This window comes from Dipodomys merriami, unplaced genomic scaffold, assembly GCF_024711535.1.
Source record: "Dipodomys merriami isolate MVZ:Mamm:240054 unplaced genomic scaffold, mDipMer1.0.p SCAF_10, whole genome shotgun sequence".
Classification (NCBI taxonomy): Eukaryota; Metazoa; Chordata; class Mammalia; order Rodentia; family Heteromyidae; genus Dipodomys; species Dipodomys merriami.
The window spans coordinates 23175338-23186976 of NW_027202271.1; positions in this window are offsets into that span (position 1 = coordinate 23175338).

The window sequence follows — 11639 nt, forward strand, 5'->3', positions numbered from 1 at the left end:
CTGATCCTAGGGCTTGACCTCAGGGCCTAGACACTGTCCCTGAGCCTCTTTATACTCAAGGTTAGTACTCAACAACAATACCACTTCTGTTTTTTTCTGAATAGTTTACTGGAGGTAAGAGTCTCATAGACTTTCCCACCCGGGCTGGCTTCAAACCGTGATCCTCAGTTCTCAGCCTCCTGAGTAGATAAGATTTCAGCTGTGAGCCACCACTGCCTGGCTTTGAAGTTTCTATGCATACCATGTATGCACACACACACACACACACACACACACACACACATCATACTGCTAAGTAATCTTTAAAGTCTACTAAGTAGATACATGTTGAAATCAATCAGTTCTATCAGTCAAAGACAGATAGACATTTTCAAATATTACCTTATCATCATCACACACACACAAATCCCTATCATTTTCATTGTGGTCTCTTTGCTTCTGATTTTGGATAATCATGAAATTCCATCCACAGTGATAAAAACCCATTGTGATTTCAGGATGTAATGTTTGCTCATTTGGAGATAAATGATAATTGGTGCTTTGGAGTCTCATCAGATTTAACATACCCAGCTAAGGAAAAAGTAATAGTCAAAATTGAATTTCATCAAATCTATCTTTGAATTTATAATTTGCTGAGGAAATTAAGTTTCCTTACTCCTTTTAATTTAACTAGAAACTGTGATTTGAACCAATTTTTAATAAAATGGTCATATAAATTGTAACATGCACTATGTAAAGGCAGTATTTAAGTTAATGTTGATGATATGTTTTGTATCAAAAATGATGTGATTATCAAGTTAGGAATTTTTAAAATAAAGATATTCATTTGTTCTGATTAGTTGTAATATCATAAGGAAGCGAAAGACTATTTTAGAGTACGCATCTATTTTTTATGAATAAGTCAGAAATGATAACTTATACATGGGATCTTATACTGTAAAACAAGTATTCCCTTTTAAAATGATTCATTATATAAAAGTAGTGAATAGACATTTATGCAGCATAATTTAGATAAAGCTGGGACATCTATTAAGAGGTTCCTGTAGAAGAGCTCTCCTGCATGTGTGTCAATGAACAAGAATTATTTACAAATGACTACCAGATCCACAGCCTTGCTCAAAAGCCATTTTAACTCTACATTTAAAAAAACCATATTTTACTGCAAAGCTGTTCCCCTATCCCTGCTGCACATTGGGCTGCTTAACTTTGGACTGGGGCCACTCTTGCCCTTGACCCTTATGATAAAGGATTATTTCCAATATCTTGTGCAACCCTCTTCATTTTACCTCTGAAATTTTCCCTGCACACTTGCTCACTCAGCACACACACACACTTCATTGCAAAGCTCTGTTCTTCACAACAAAATGAATTAACCGTAGAGACTCTTTCTCTGTATACTATGTAAGTCTAGAGTCTGAAAATATTAAATGCAAAATTCCAGAAATAAGGGATTCATGACTGTTTTAATTGTGGGCTACTTTACCCTATCCCACAGATTGGAAATCTACCTTTTTCTGTCATGTCCATAGGGTTGATCCTGGTAGCCTATTAATTCCTTAGTAGCCATGAAAACTATCAAATTGAATGACATGTTATTGGATTGGATGTGTTTCCTCCCTCTCTTCCTTCCTTCCCTCACTCCTTCCTACTTCCTTCCCTCTTTCTCTCTCTCCTTTTTTCCTTTCCTCCTTTCTTCCTCCCTCCCTCTTTCCCTTCTCCCTCCTCCCCTCTCTTCTTCTTCCTTTCCTCCAACCTCCTCCCTCCCCCTAACTTGTATTCATTCTTTCTTTTTCCTTTCTGTTATTGCTGAGCATTGAATCCTAGGGCTTTGTACATATTCAAGACATCCTCTGTATTGAGATATATACAATCCCAACCCATCTTTGCTGCATTTTTACTGTATGTATCTTTACCCATTCCACTGAGAATCCACAAGAGAGGCCAGCAAAAGACTACATTAAAGTCACCATTGTCAATGAAGTCTGTCACTTAATCTCATTAAATGTTAATATAAAAACAGAAAAAAAACAGAATGATTTTGAGAGATCACCTCCATTTAGCTTTAAAGAGCATATCATTTGCTAGATTTCAGTATTTTTGCTCACTTCACGTTTTTCAACGTAGATACTCTTAGACCCATTTTTCTGTGCATTGTGGAGAGAACGACACATTATGTGGATCTTAATTTTTCACTTTTAATTTTGAACTTGTCAGTGTCCTAGTGTTCAGATTTGCCTTTCTCACATAAATTCTTCTAGAAGAAAAGAAAGTAGTTACCAGTGCAAAGAGTATATAAATGATTAGGAGTAATTTTTAAAACGTTAGAGGAAGAACATCAGGTTTAGTATACTTTGTCCTTTTCTTTATTTTCTCTCTTGACCTATATTGTCAATGTGCCCTGAAAGACTGAGGGGAACGAGAGAGAAAAAACTTTACTGAGTGATGTTTTCATTGCTCTCACTTTAATAGTTAATGTCAGTCTACTTCATGCATGTCACAGTAACTCATGTTCTTAACATGGCATGTAGATATTACAAATCCTTCCTTGGCCCTATGGCTCCTTTATTCTGTTGTTTGATTTTCCAGTTCTTATTCATTCCTGACTTTCTCTTCTCCTTTTAGGTTCTGGTCACATACTCCCAGATCACAATAAAATTGATTTCCCATGTCTCAATCCCTCTGCCTGTCCAAACACTCAGTACTTCTTCATCCTCTTTCTCCTGGTACTGTATTTGTGTTAAGTTAGAATTGTATTTCTGATTCAGAGAGGAGAGTACAGTGGGTCAGAACATAGACTACAAAGCTACAATATCTGGATTAGAAATCTGGCTTCCCATTTAGTCAGTTGAAAATCCTGAGCAGTAACTTTACCTCTCTAGTTTCCTTATTTATAAATGAAAATGGTAATAATATGAACCTCACAGGATTGCTGGAAAGACAAAAGATTTTAGTATTTATGATGTGCTTAGAGGAGAGGTTGACATGTGACAATTGCCATAAATATCTTATAATTAAACAAGATGAAATAGTACATTAACTCTGTGGCTCTTACAGATGAGAAGCAAAATAAATATGGTATCTGTTTTCAAATAGAAATGCCTAGCTTTCAAAGATAAAATAATTTTATGCTTTGAATTTATATTATTCCAAGTCAGTCTCTCTGACTCTTAATATCATAGTTCCAGAACGTTTTAGACTTAGTCTTGAATGGAAATAAAAAGGGAAATTTATGATGTAGGAGTCTAGATATCCTGAAACTGCTTTAAAATGGTAAGAAATTAGAATTTAAGAAAAATCTAAATTTTATAGACACATAGAAGATGGGCATTTCCTAGGAAAAGTTTTCATTTTATGTGTTTGAAAGGCTGAGAAAAGGACTGTACATTCACCATGAGAGGAGTAAGATACCTAGTGTCAATCTGATTAACTCCACTTACCATCATGTCTGCCTAATTTGAGGAAGTTACTTTAAGTGAACTTTCAGTTCAAATGCCTGCAAGACTATTCTCAACCAAGAACATTTGAAACCCTTTACAAGTTCCTACTTTCCTCTCCTAGACTAATTCTGGGTGGAATTTCACTTGCTCTCATTTTAGATGATCTGATGATTTCTGCAGGCTGGAATCTTCTTCATCCACAAGATCCCTGTCTGTATTGCCAAGTTTCTGTTAGGGTCAAGTTGACATTTTGTATTTCTTCCAAGTTCAGAAATGTCTCGAGTTTGAAAAATTCTTTATACTTCAGATTCGCTTACTTAGAAATGATTTCCACGTAATTCTCATTAATTCCTTTGACATTCGACCAAATGTTTGAATCCATAAATGTTTTCTTCTCATTTTTTTTTGCTGAGTTTTAATTTTCAATTGAGCTTATTATTATTTTTTACAAAAATTTCAGACTAACATCGATTTGAGGAAAGAACATCTGTCTTTTATGATTAGCTTAGTCTTTTATGATTAGCTTAGAAGAAACCGTGCCAATACTGGATCTGTTTCCATAAAAAGGAAGAAAATATATGTGAACCAAGAGATTCAACATGATTCTGTGATTCTGTGAATTTAACACATTGTTGTCCTTCATAGCTACAGAAAAAAAAGGGCAGGAAGAACTAGAAGTCCAATTCTGGCCTTTTGGAAAGACCTGCAAAATGTAGAAAAATGTCAACATAAAAATTTACAATAGGGCTGGGAAGGTGGCTCAGTGGTAGAGTGCTTGCCTTGCATGCATGAGGGCCTGGGTTCAATTCCTCAGCACCACATAAACAGAAAAAGCCAGAAGTGGCGCTGTGGCTCAAGCGGTAGAGCGCTCACCTTGAGCTGAAGAGCTGAGGGACAGCACCCAAGCCCAGAGTTCAGGTCCATGACTGGCAAAAAAAAAAAAAAAATACAATAAATTCTTCTAAAATATACCAAAGACAACCATGTGGCCTATGATGCAATCAACTTGCAAATTTTCTTGCTAACAGTGTCTAAAGTTTTAAGCTATGTACATATGACCATATAAGATGATGTTAAGGAAAATGAACCCCAAGATAGCGACACAATTTTTTTCTTGCTTGCTATTGTTTCTGACATATTTATATTGTACCACGAGATTTTTTTTTGTTTCTTTGTATGTTCTTCCCTCACAGTATAACCCCTGTTTTCACTGTATTTGATGTCAGTGCCCTGCATCTTGTATATACACTTCTCTAATTCGGGGAGGGGAAGGAAAAAAACCAAAATGCTTAACTAGGGATACAGGTTGATCCATTGTAACAATTAGATGTACAAGACACTATGTTGAAAACCAACTTTACAACTTTGGCGGAGAGGTTGGGGGGAAGTTCTGGAGGTGGGAGGGAAGGGATGGTAGGGTAAAAACAAAAGAGGAGGCAGCAATCCTCGACAGGAAATGGACTCATTACCTTGCTCATGTAATTGTAACCCCTCTGTACAATATTTTTAAAGTAAAAATGTACAAGAAAAAAATTTGAATTCTTTCAAATTGTTCATACACACTTGATTTTTTTTCTTATAGAAAGCTATTTAACTAGTCCTATGATTGAGAAATGATGGTCATTTTTTAAACCATGGAGCATCTGATAAGATTTGTAGGTACATTAGTTTTTTATGATGAGTTAGTGATGGCTGCTAATATCTACTGATAGAAAACAAGGATGCTTCTAAACAGCTACAATGAATATGCCATCTATCCACAACAGACTATTCTACCTGAAATGTCACCAGTCCCAAAGTTGAAAAACCTTGAATTAGACATGTAAAAGTAGAAAATCAAGGAAACAAGTTTATTTGTAACTGAGAACTCATACCACATATGGAAGTTAGATCTACTTTATAAATATATATATATATATATAACATACATAAACACATACAGGCTCATATGCATATATACACAAGCATATTAAAAATATTGTATGTTTAAGGATAATTCCAATGGTGTAACTCCTGTCAACAATTAGTTTACAGTCCAACAAGATGACACCAGGAAACTAAAGCTTGGAGTGCTGGAGGGGGTGAGATCAAGAGGAGGGGAATACACAAATGGAGAGAGGAAGGGTGGGAAAGAGTAGCCATAATATTCAGTGTATATATGCATATATACACTGTATATATTATATATTGACAATGGAACTAGAAAAATGGAGAGGATGGATGGGATTGGGAGAGATGGAGAAGAATAACGAAAGAGATTATATTGATCAAGTTGCATTGTATGCAAAGAGTGACTTGCTGGATAAAAACCTCTTTGTACAACTACTCAAAGATAGTAGTAGTAGTAGTAGTAGTAGTAGCAGCAGCAGCAGCAGTAGTAATAGTACTAGTAGTAGTAATAGTAGAAGTCATAATATTTCAAAGAACTTGGAGAAATCTTGATCACTTTCCTATGGGCAGAGGAGTCAGAAATTTCAAAGTATCTTTCCTGAAAGATGATATATTGTACCCACAATTGTGTATTCCTCTTAAGCTCCTGTTTTTCTGATGTAAGACTTCTGGGGAGGAGAGTGTGTGTTACTGTTACATGTGTTTGAAATGTTTTGTAATATGGAAGAAGCTCCAGGGTATAAAGAGTTATTGTAAAGGTAAAAATCCAAAGCATCCTTGCAGAGAGCTCTTTGTTGTGTGGTGCTGTTCTTGACTTTGTATATCACTACTCCTGGTTATTGTGTTTAACCTACAGGTCATTCTCTTTCAGAATAATCTTTATCCTTACTTTTTTTTTTATAACTTAGTAGTTCTTTGTGGGGTTTTCAGTACAAAATGTACTAAAGCACTTTAAGTATTAAGCTTATTTTTCTGAAATGTCAGAGGTTGGGCTTCAAATTCCATACAGATAAGTAGAAGTAAGTTATTCTCCAGTGAAACTTTTTCCTACAGATGTACTTCCTGGCAGCTGGTAGAGCAGAAAGCCACTGTTGGCTCAATCTGATAAAGTCATTTGAAAGGCTTTAGTAACTCCCAATTGTCTGTGGGCCTCTGAATTGTGATTTATTGCAGACACACTTCCTATTGCTTATGCAAGAAACTCTCACAAATCACATTCTCAGTTTCAGATGGATTTGGACAATTGACTTGGAGAAGCAGATGTCTGAACCTTTGCTTTGCTGATGATAGAGAGCAGAGAATATATAATAATCACATCCAGAAATAGACAACTTATTGTTTAGAGACTGGAGCAGTTTAGGATCAACTGCAGTCTGTATAAGCAGGTAGTTATATAATTATATCATTTCATATCTGTCCCAGTTCCCTGAAGTTTGGAGACATTTCTCTCCTGCTATATTGTTACTTCATATACAGACTATGGACTTATTTGAGGTTGCTCTCCACTAGTCAAATCACATGGGAACAGAAGAAAGAAATGGTTCCTGTTTAGCTAGAATTGGTTATTCAAATACTATATCTCTTAACCCTAGGTTTCTGATAAAACCTTACTAATTAGACTATTGGCATATAAGAATAGTTAAGTCCGACTTCTTTTTAAGTAAAATTTCTAGGACACTCTCTTTTATGAACTCTTAGGCTTCTGGGCAGAATTTCAATGTTGTCTTGTTTTGCATCTCTTTTATGGCTAGAGAAGTTGAGCATTTCTTCATGTGTCTATTGGCCATTCTTATTTCCTCTTCATTCTTTAGCTCTCTTATTTATTGGGCGGTTGTTTCTTTGAGGATTTGTTGTTGGGGGGTTTAGTTTTTTGAGTTCTAAGTATATTTTTAGATATGAAACCCTTGTCCATTGTATGGCTAGTGAAGATCTTCTCCCAGTCCGTGGGCTTTCTATTGATATTGCTAGTTACGCCCTTTGCCTTGCAGAAGCTCTGCAGTTTCATCAACTCCCATTTGTCAACCTTTCTTTGATTTGTTGTGCTTCTGGGTCTCTATTAAGAAAAATTTGAAAGTGGTTGAACAAGTTTACACTCCCACAAACAATACAGCAGGGTTCCCTTCTGTCCACATCCCCTCCAGCACCTGTTGTTATTAGAGTTCTTGATTATAGCCATTCAAACTGGGGTGAGGTGGTATCTCAGTGTTGTTTTGATTTGCATTTCTTTTATGGCTAGAGAGGTTGAGCATTTCTTCATGTGTCTATTGGCTATTCTTATTTCTTCTTCAGAGAAGTTTCTCTTTAAGTCTTTAGCCCACTTCTTTATTGGACAGTTGTTTCTTTGAGGATTTGTTGTTGGGGGATTTAATTTTTTGAGTTCCAGATATATTTTAGATATGAGACCCTTGTCCGTTGTATGGCTAGTGAAGATCTTGGAAAGTAGTATGGACGTCCCTCAAAAGACTCCACATAGAGCTCTTCTATGACCCAGCAATCCTACTTTTGGGCATTTACCCAAATAATCACAAACAAGATCACACTAAAGCTACTAGCACAACTATGTTTATTGCAGCATTATTTAGCATAGTTAAGATATGGAACCAACCCAGATGCCCCTCAGTAGATGAATGGATCAAGAAAATGTGGTATATATACACAATGGAATCTATGCCTCCATCAGAAAGAATGATATTGCCCTATTTGTTAGGAAATGGAAAGACTTGGAAAAAATTATATTAAATGAAGTAAGCCAGGCCCAAAGAACCATAGGTCCCATGGTTTCCCTTGTTTGCAATGACTAGTACATGTCTAGTACAAGCAGAGAAGGTCAAATGCTATGTACATATGACCACATGAGATAATGTTAAGCAAAATGTACCCCAGGATGGGACACAAGGGGTTTTCTCTTTCTTGCTGGTGTTTTTAAGGTACTTACAATGCACGATGTGATTCTTTTGTTTCTTTTGTATGTTCTTCCCCCACAGTATCACCCCTGTTTGCACTGGATTGGATTCCAGTGTTCTGCATCTTGTATATACATGTTTGTAATTTGGGGATGCAGGCTGACCCATTGTGATGATGAGATGTACAGGACACTATGTTGAAAATGAACTTTACAATGTAGGGGTGGGGGGCAGAAGGAGTTGGGGCAGAAGGATTGATGGTAGGGGAGAAACAAAGGAGGATATAACAATACTTGCTATGAAATGTACTCATTACCTTACTCATGTAACTGCAATACCTCTGTACAACATTATATATATATATATATATATATATATATATATATATATATATATATATAAAGGCTTCTGGGCATGAATAGTTCACACCTGTAATCATAACAACTGAAGAGGCTGAGATCTGACAGGAAAGTCTGTGAAACTTATCTTTGATAAACTTCCCAAATGCCAGAAGTGAATCTGTGGCTTAACTGGTGTAGAGCTACTGTTAAGCAAATATCTTAAGAAAATAATAGTAAAGGGCATAGTCTAGGGTCAACTCCCAGAAATGCGCATGCGCACTCATACAGCCAGAAGCCTACGGGAGAGCCTATGGTTTATCTCTCATAATAAATGGAGAAGTTCTTCCCTATATAAGACAGGGAAGACAATTCATGTATACTTGAGCCTGATAAGTGAGCTAAGATCATTCATGTATACTTGAGCTTGATAATTGAGGTGGTCTTTTGTACCATCTGTTAAGTCTGTAGAAAATATTCAGCTTTGGAAACTTCTAACTTTTTTGATGTATCCCACTTGAAAAGAAAATAAGTTGACAGATAGTTTTTTAAAATTGTATTTTATTGTGAAGATGCTGTACAGAGGGGTTAGAGTTACATGAGTAAGGTAATGAGTACATTTCTTGTCGAACATTGTTACCCCCTCATTTATTGTTCTCCCACAATCTCTTCCCTTCCCACCTCCTCCACTCTTGCCACCCCCAGAAGTTGTAAAGTTCGTTTCCAACACAGGGTCTTGCGAGTATCATTGTTGCAATGGGTCATCTTGTGTCCTCATTTCAGCATTTTGTTATTTCCCTTTCCTTCCCCAGATTAGATAAATGTATATACAAAATGCAAAACACAGGGTACCAAAATCAAATACAGTGACAACAGGGATATACCATAGGGGGAAGAACATACAAAGGAAATGAAAAAAAATCATAATACATTAAAAATAACAACAACAAAAAAACCCTTGTGTTCATATCTTGGGGTTCATTTTGCTTAGCAGCATCTTATATGGTCATATGTACATAGCTTTTGAGCTTTTCTGCTCATCTGATAAGATTATCCTAGATGTATACTAATTATTACAAATAAGGGAAACCATGGAACCTATGTTTCTTTGGGTCTGGCTTACTTCACTTAATATAATTTTTCCCAAGTCTTTCCATTTCCTAACAAATGGGGCAATGCCATTCTTTCTGATGGAGGCATAGAATTCCATTATACATAATATATATATATATATATATATATATATATATATATATATATATATATATCACCTTTTCTTTATCCATTCATCTACTGAGGGGCATCTGGGTTGGTTCCATATCTTAGCTATGGTGAATAATGATGTGATAAACATAGTCATAATGGCCAGGGTAAATGCCACAAAGTGGGATTGGTGGTCATAGGGGAGCTCTTTGTGTAGTTTTGTACTTTCCAGAGTGGTTGAACAAGTTTACACTCCCACCAACAGTTTAGTAGGGTTCCTTTTGGCCACAGCCCCTCCAGCATCTGTTGTTATTAGATTTCTTGATTATAGCCATTCCATAATGGGGTGGGGTGGAATCTCAATGTTGTTTTGATTTGCATTTCTTTTATGGCTAGGGATGTTGTGCATTTCTTTACGTGTCTATTGGCCATTCTTATTTTCCCTTCAGAGAAATCTCTCTAAGTCTTTAGCCCACTTATTAATCAGGTAACCACCTGATTAATTTCTTTGAGGATTTGTTTGTGGGGGACTTAATTTTTTTGAATTCTAAGTATATTTTAGATATGAGGACCTTGTTTGTTGTATGGCTAGTGAAGATCTTCTCCTAATCTGTGGGCTTTCTATTGATCTTGTTAGCTATGTCCTTTGCCATGCAGAAGCTCTGCAGTTTCATCTAATACCATTTGTCCAACCTTTCTTTGAATTGTTGTGTTTCTCAGTCTTTATCAAGAAAGTTTCAGGGCTGGGAAGGTGGCTCCGTGGTAGAGCGCCTGCCTTGCATGCATGGGGCCCTGGGTTCGATTTCTCAACACCACATAAGCCAAAAAAAAAAAAGCCGGAAGTGGTGCTGTGGCTCAAGTGGTAGAGCGCTAGCCTTGAGCTGAAGAGCTGAGGGACAGCGCCCAGGCCCGGAGTTCAGGCCCCACGACCAGACTCAAAAAAAAGAAAGTTTCAGTCTGACAGTTAATTTTTTGATTGTGGATATAATAAATGTCTATTTAATTCCAAATTAAATGAAGGCTTCCTTATGTGTGATAAGTTCCAAGAAAATGCTTGTAGAGCTGCTATCATCATAGGATTTAAATATAGTATGTCTAATCTTCATAGTACAATTAGCTATCACCAGGTTCAAATTAGTTCCTGAGTAGCATTGACATGGTGGTCTGACAGGCAAAGCCCACTTTAAATTTTAATAATTTTTTTCTTTAGATTACATTAGTTATAGGGTGAGGATTTCATTGTTACATTTCCACACCTGTTTGCACTCGATTCTAATCTCACCCCTGTATCACTCTCTCCATTCTCCTTCCCGTCTGTGTGAAAATAATTTCAACAGGTTTCATTGTTCTATATTCACAGTTGCAAACAATCCATTTCAACAATATTCAGCCTCCTTCACAATCATATTTTTTGAGATGCTCTGGATATACTGTATATACTTTTCTAGGTTATTCTTCACTCTTGGAGCCATGGTTTTGAAGTTAAGCATGGAAGAATCCCTGTGAAAAAACTAAACTAAAAGAAATGGAAATGTAAACATCTGATAAGGACATAGCAGCATAATTTATCATATGCTTTCAATGGTGCATCAGATCAGTTGACAGAAGAACTCAATTGAATGATAGGTAAAAGAGACTGTCCTATACAGTCCCTAATCTACAACTGGAATGTTTTAAAAGGCTTAACTATTATACTTAGTTAACAATTAGCAATTAATTTATTATTGATGACTTTCCTCAAATTTCAGAGAAAGTGCTTTCCTCCTTTACAACACAAATCCCTTCTTGTATATTTAATCCCAACCTCTTCCACAGATTTATCCTAATTATTTTCTATTATATTTAATGACATACATTACAGTATACAA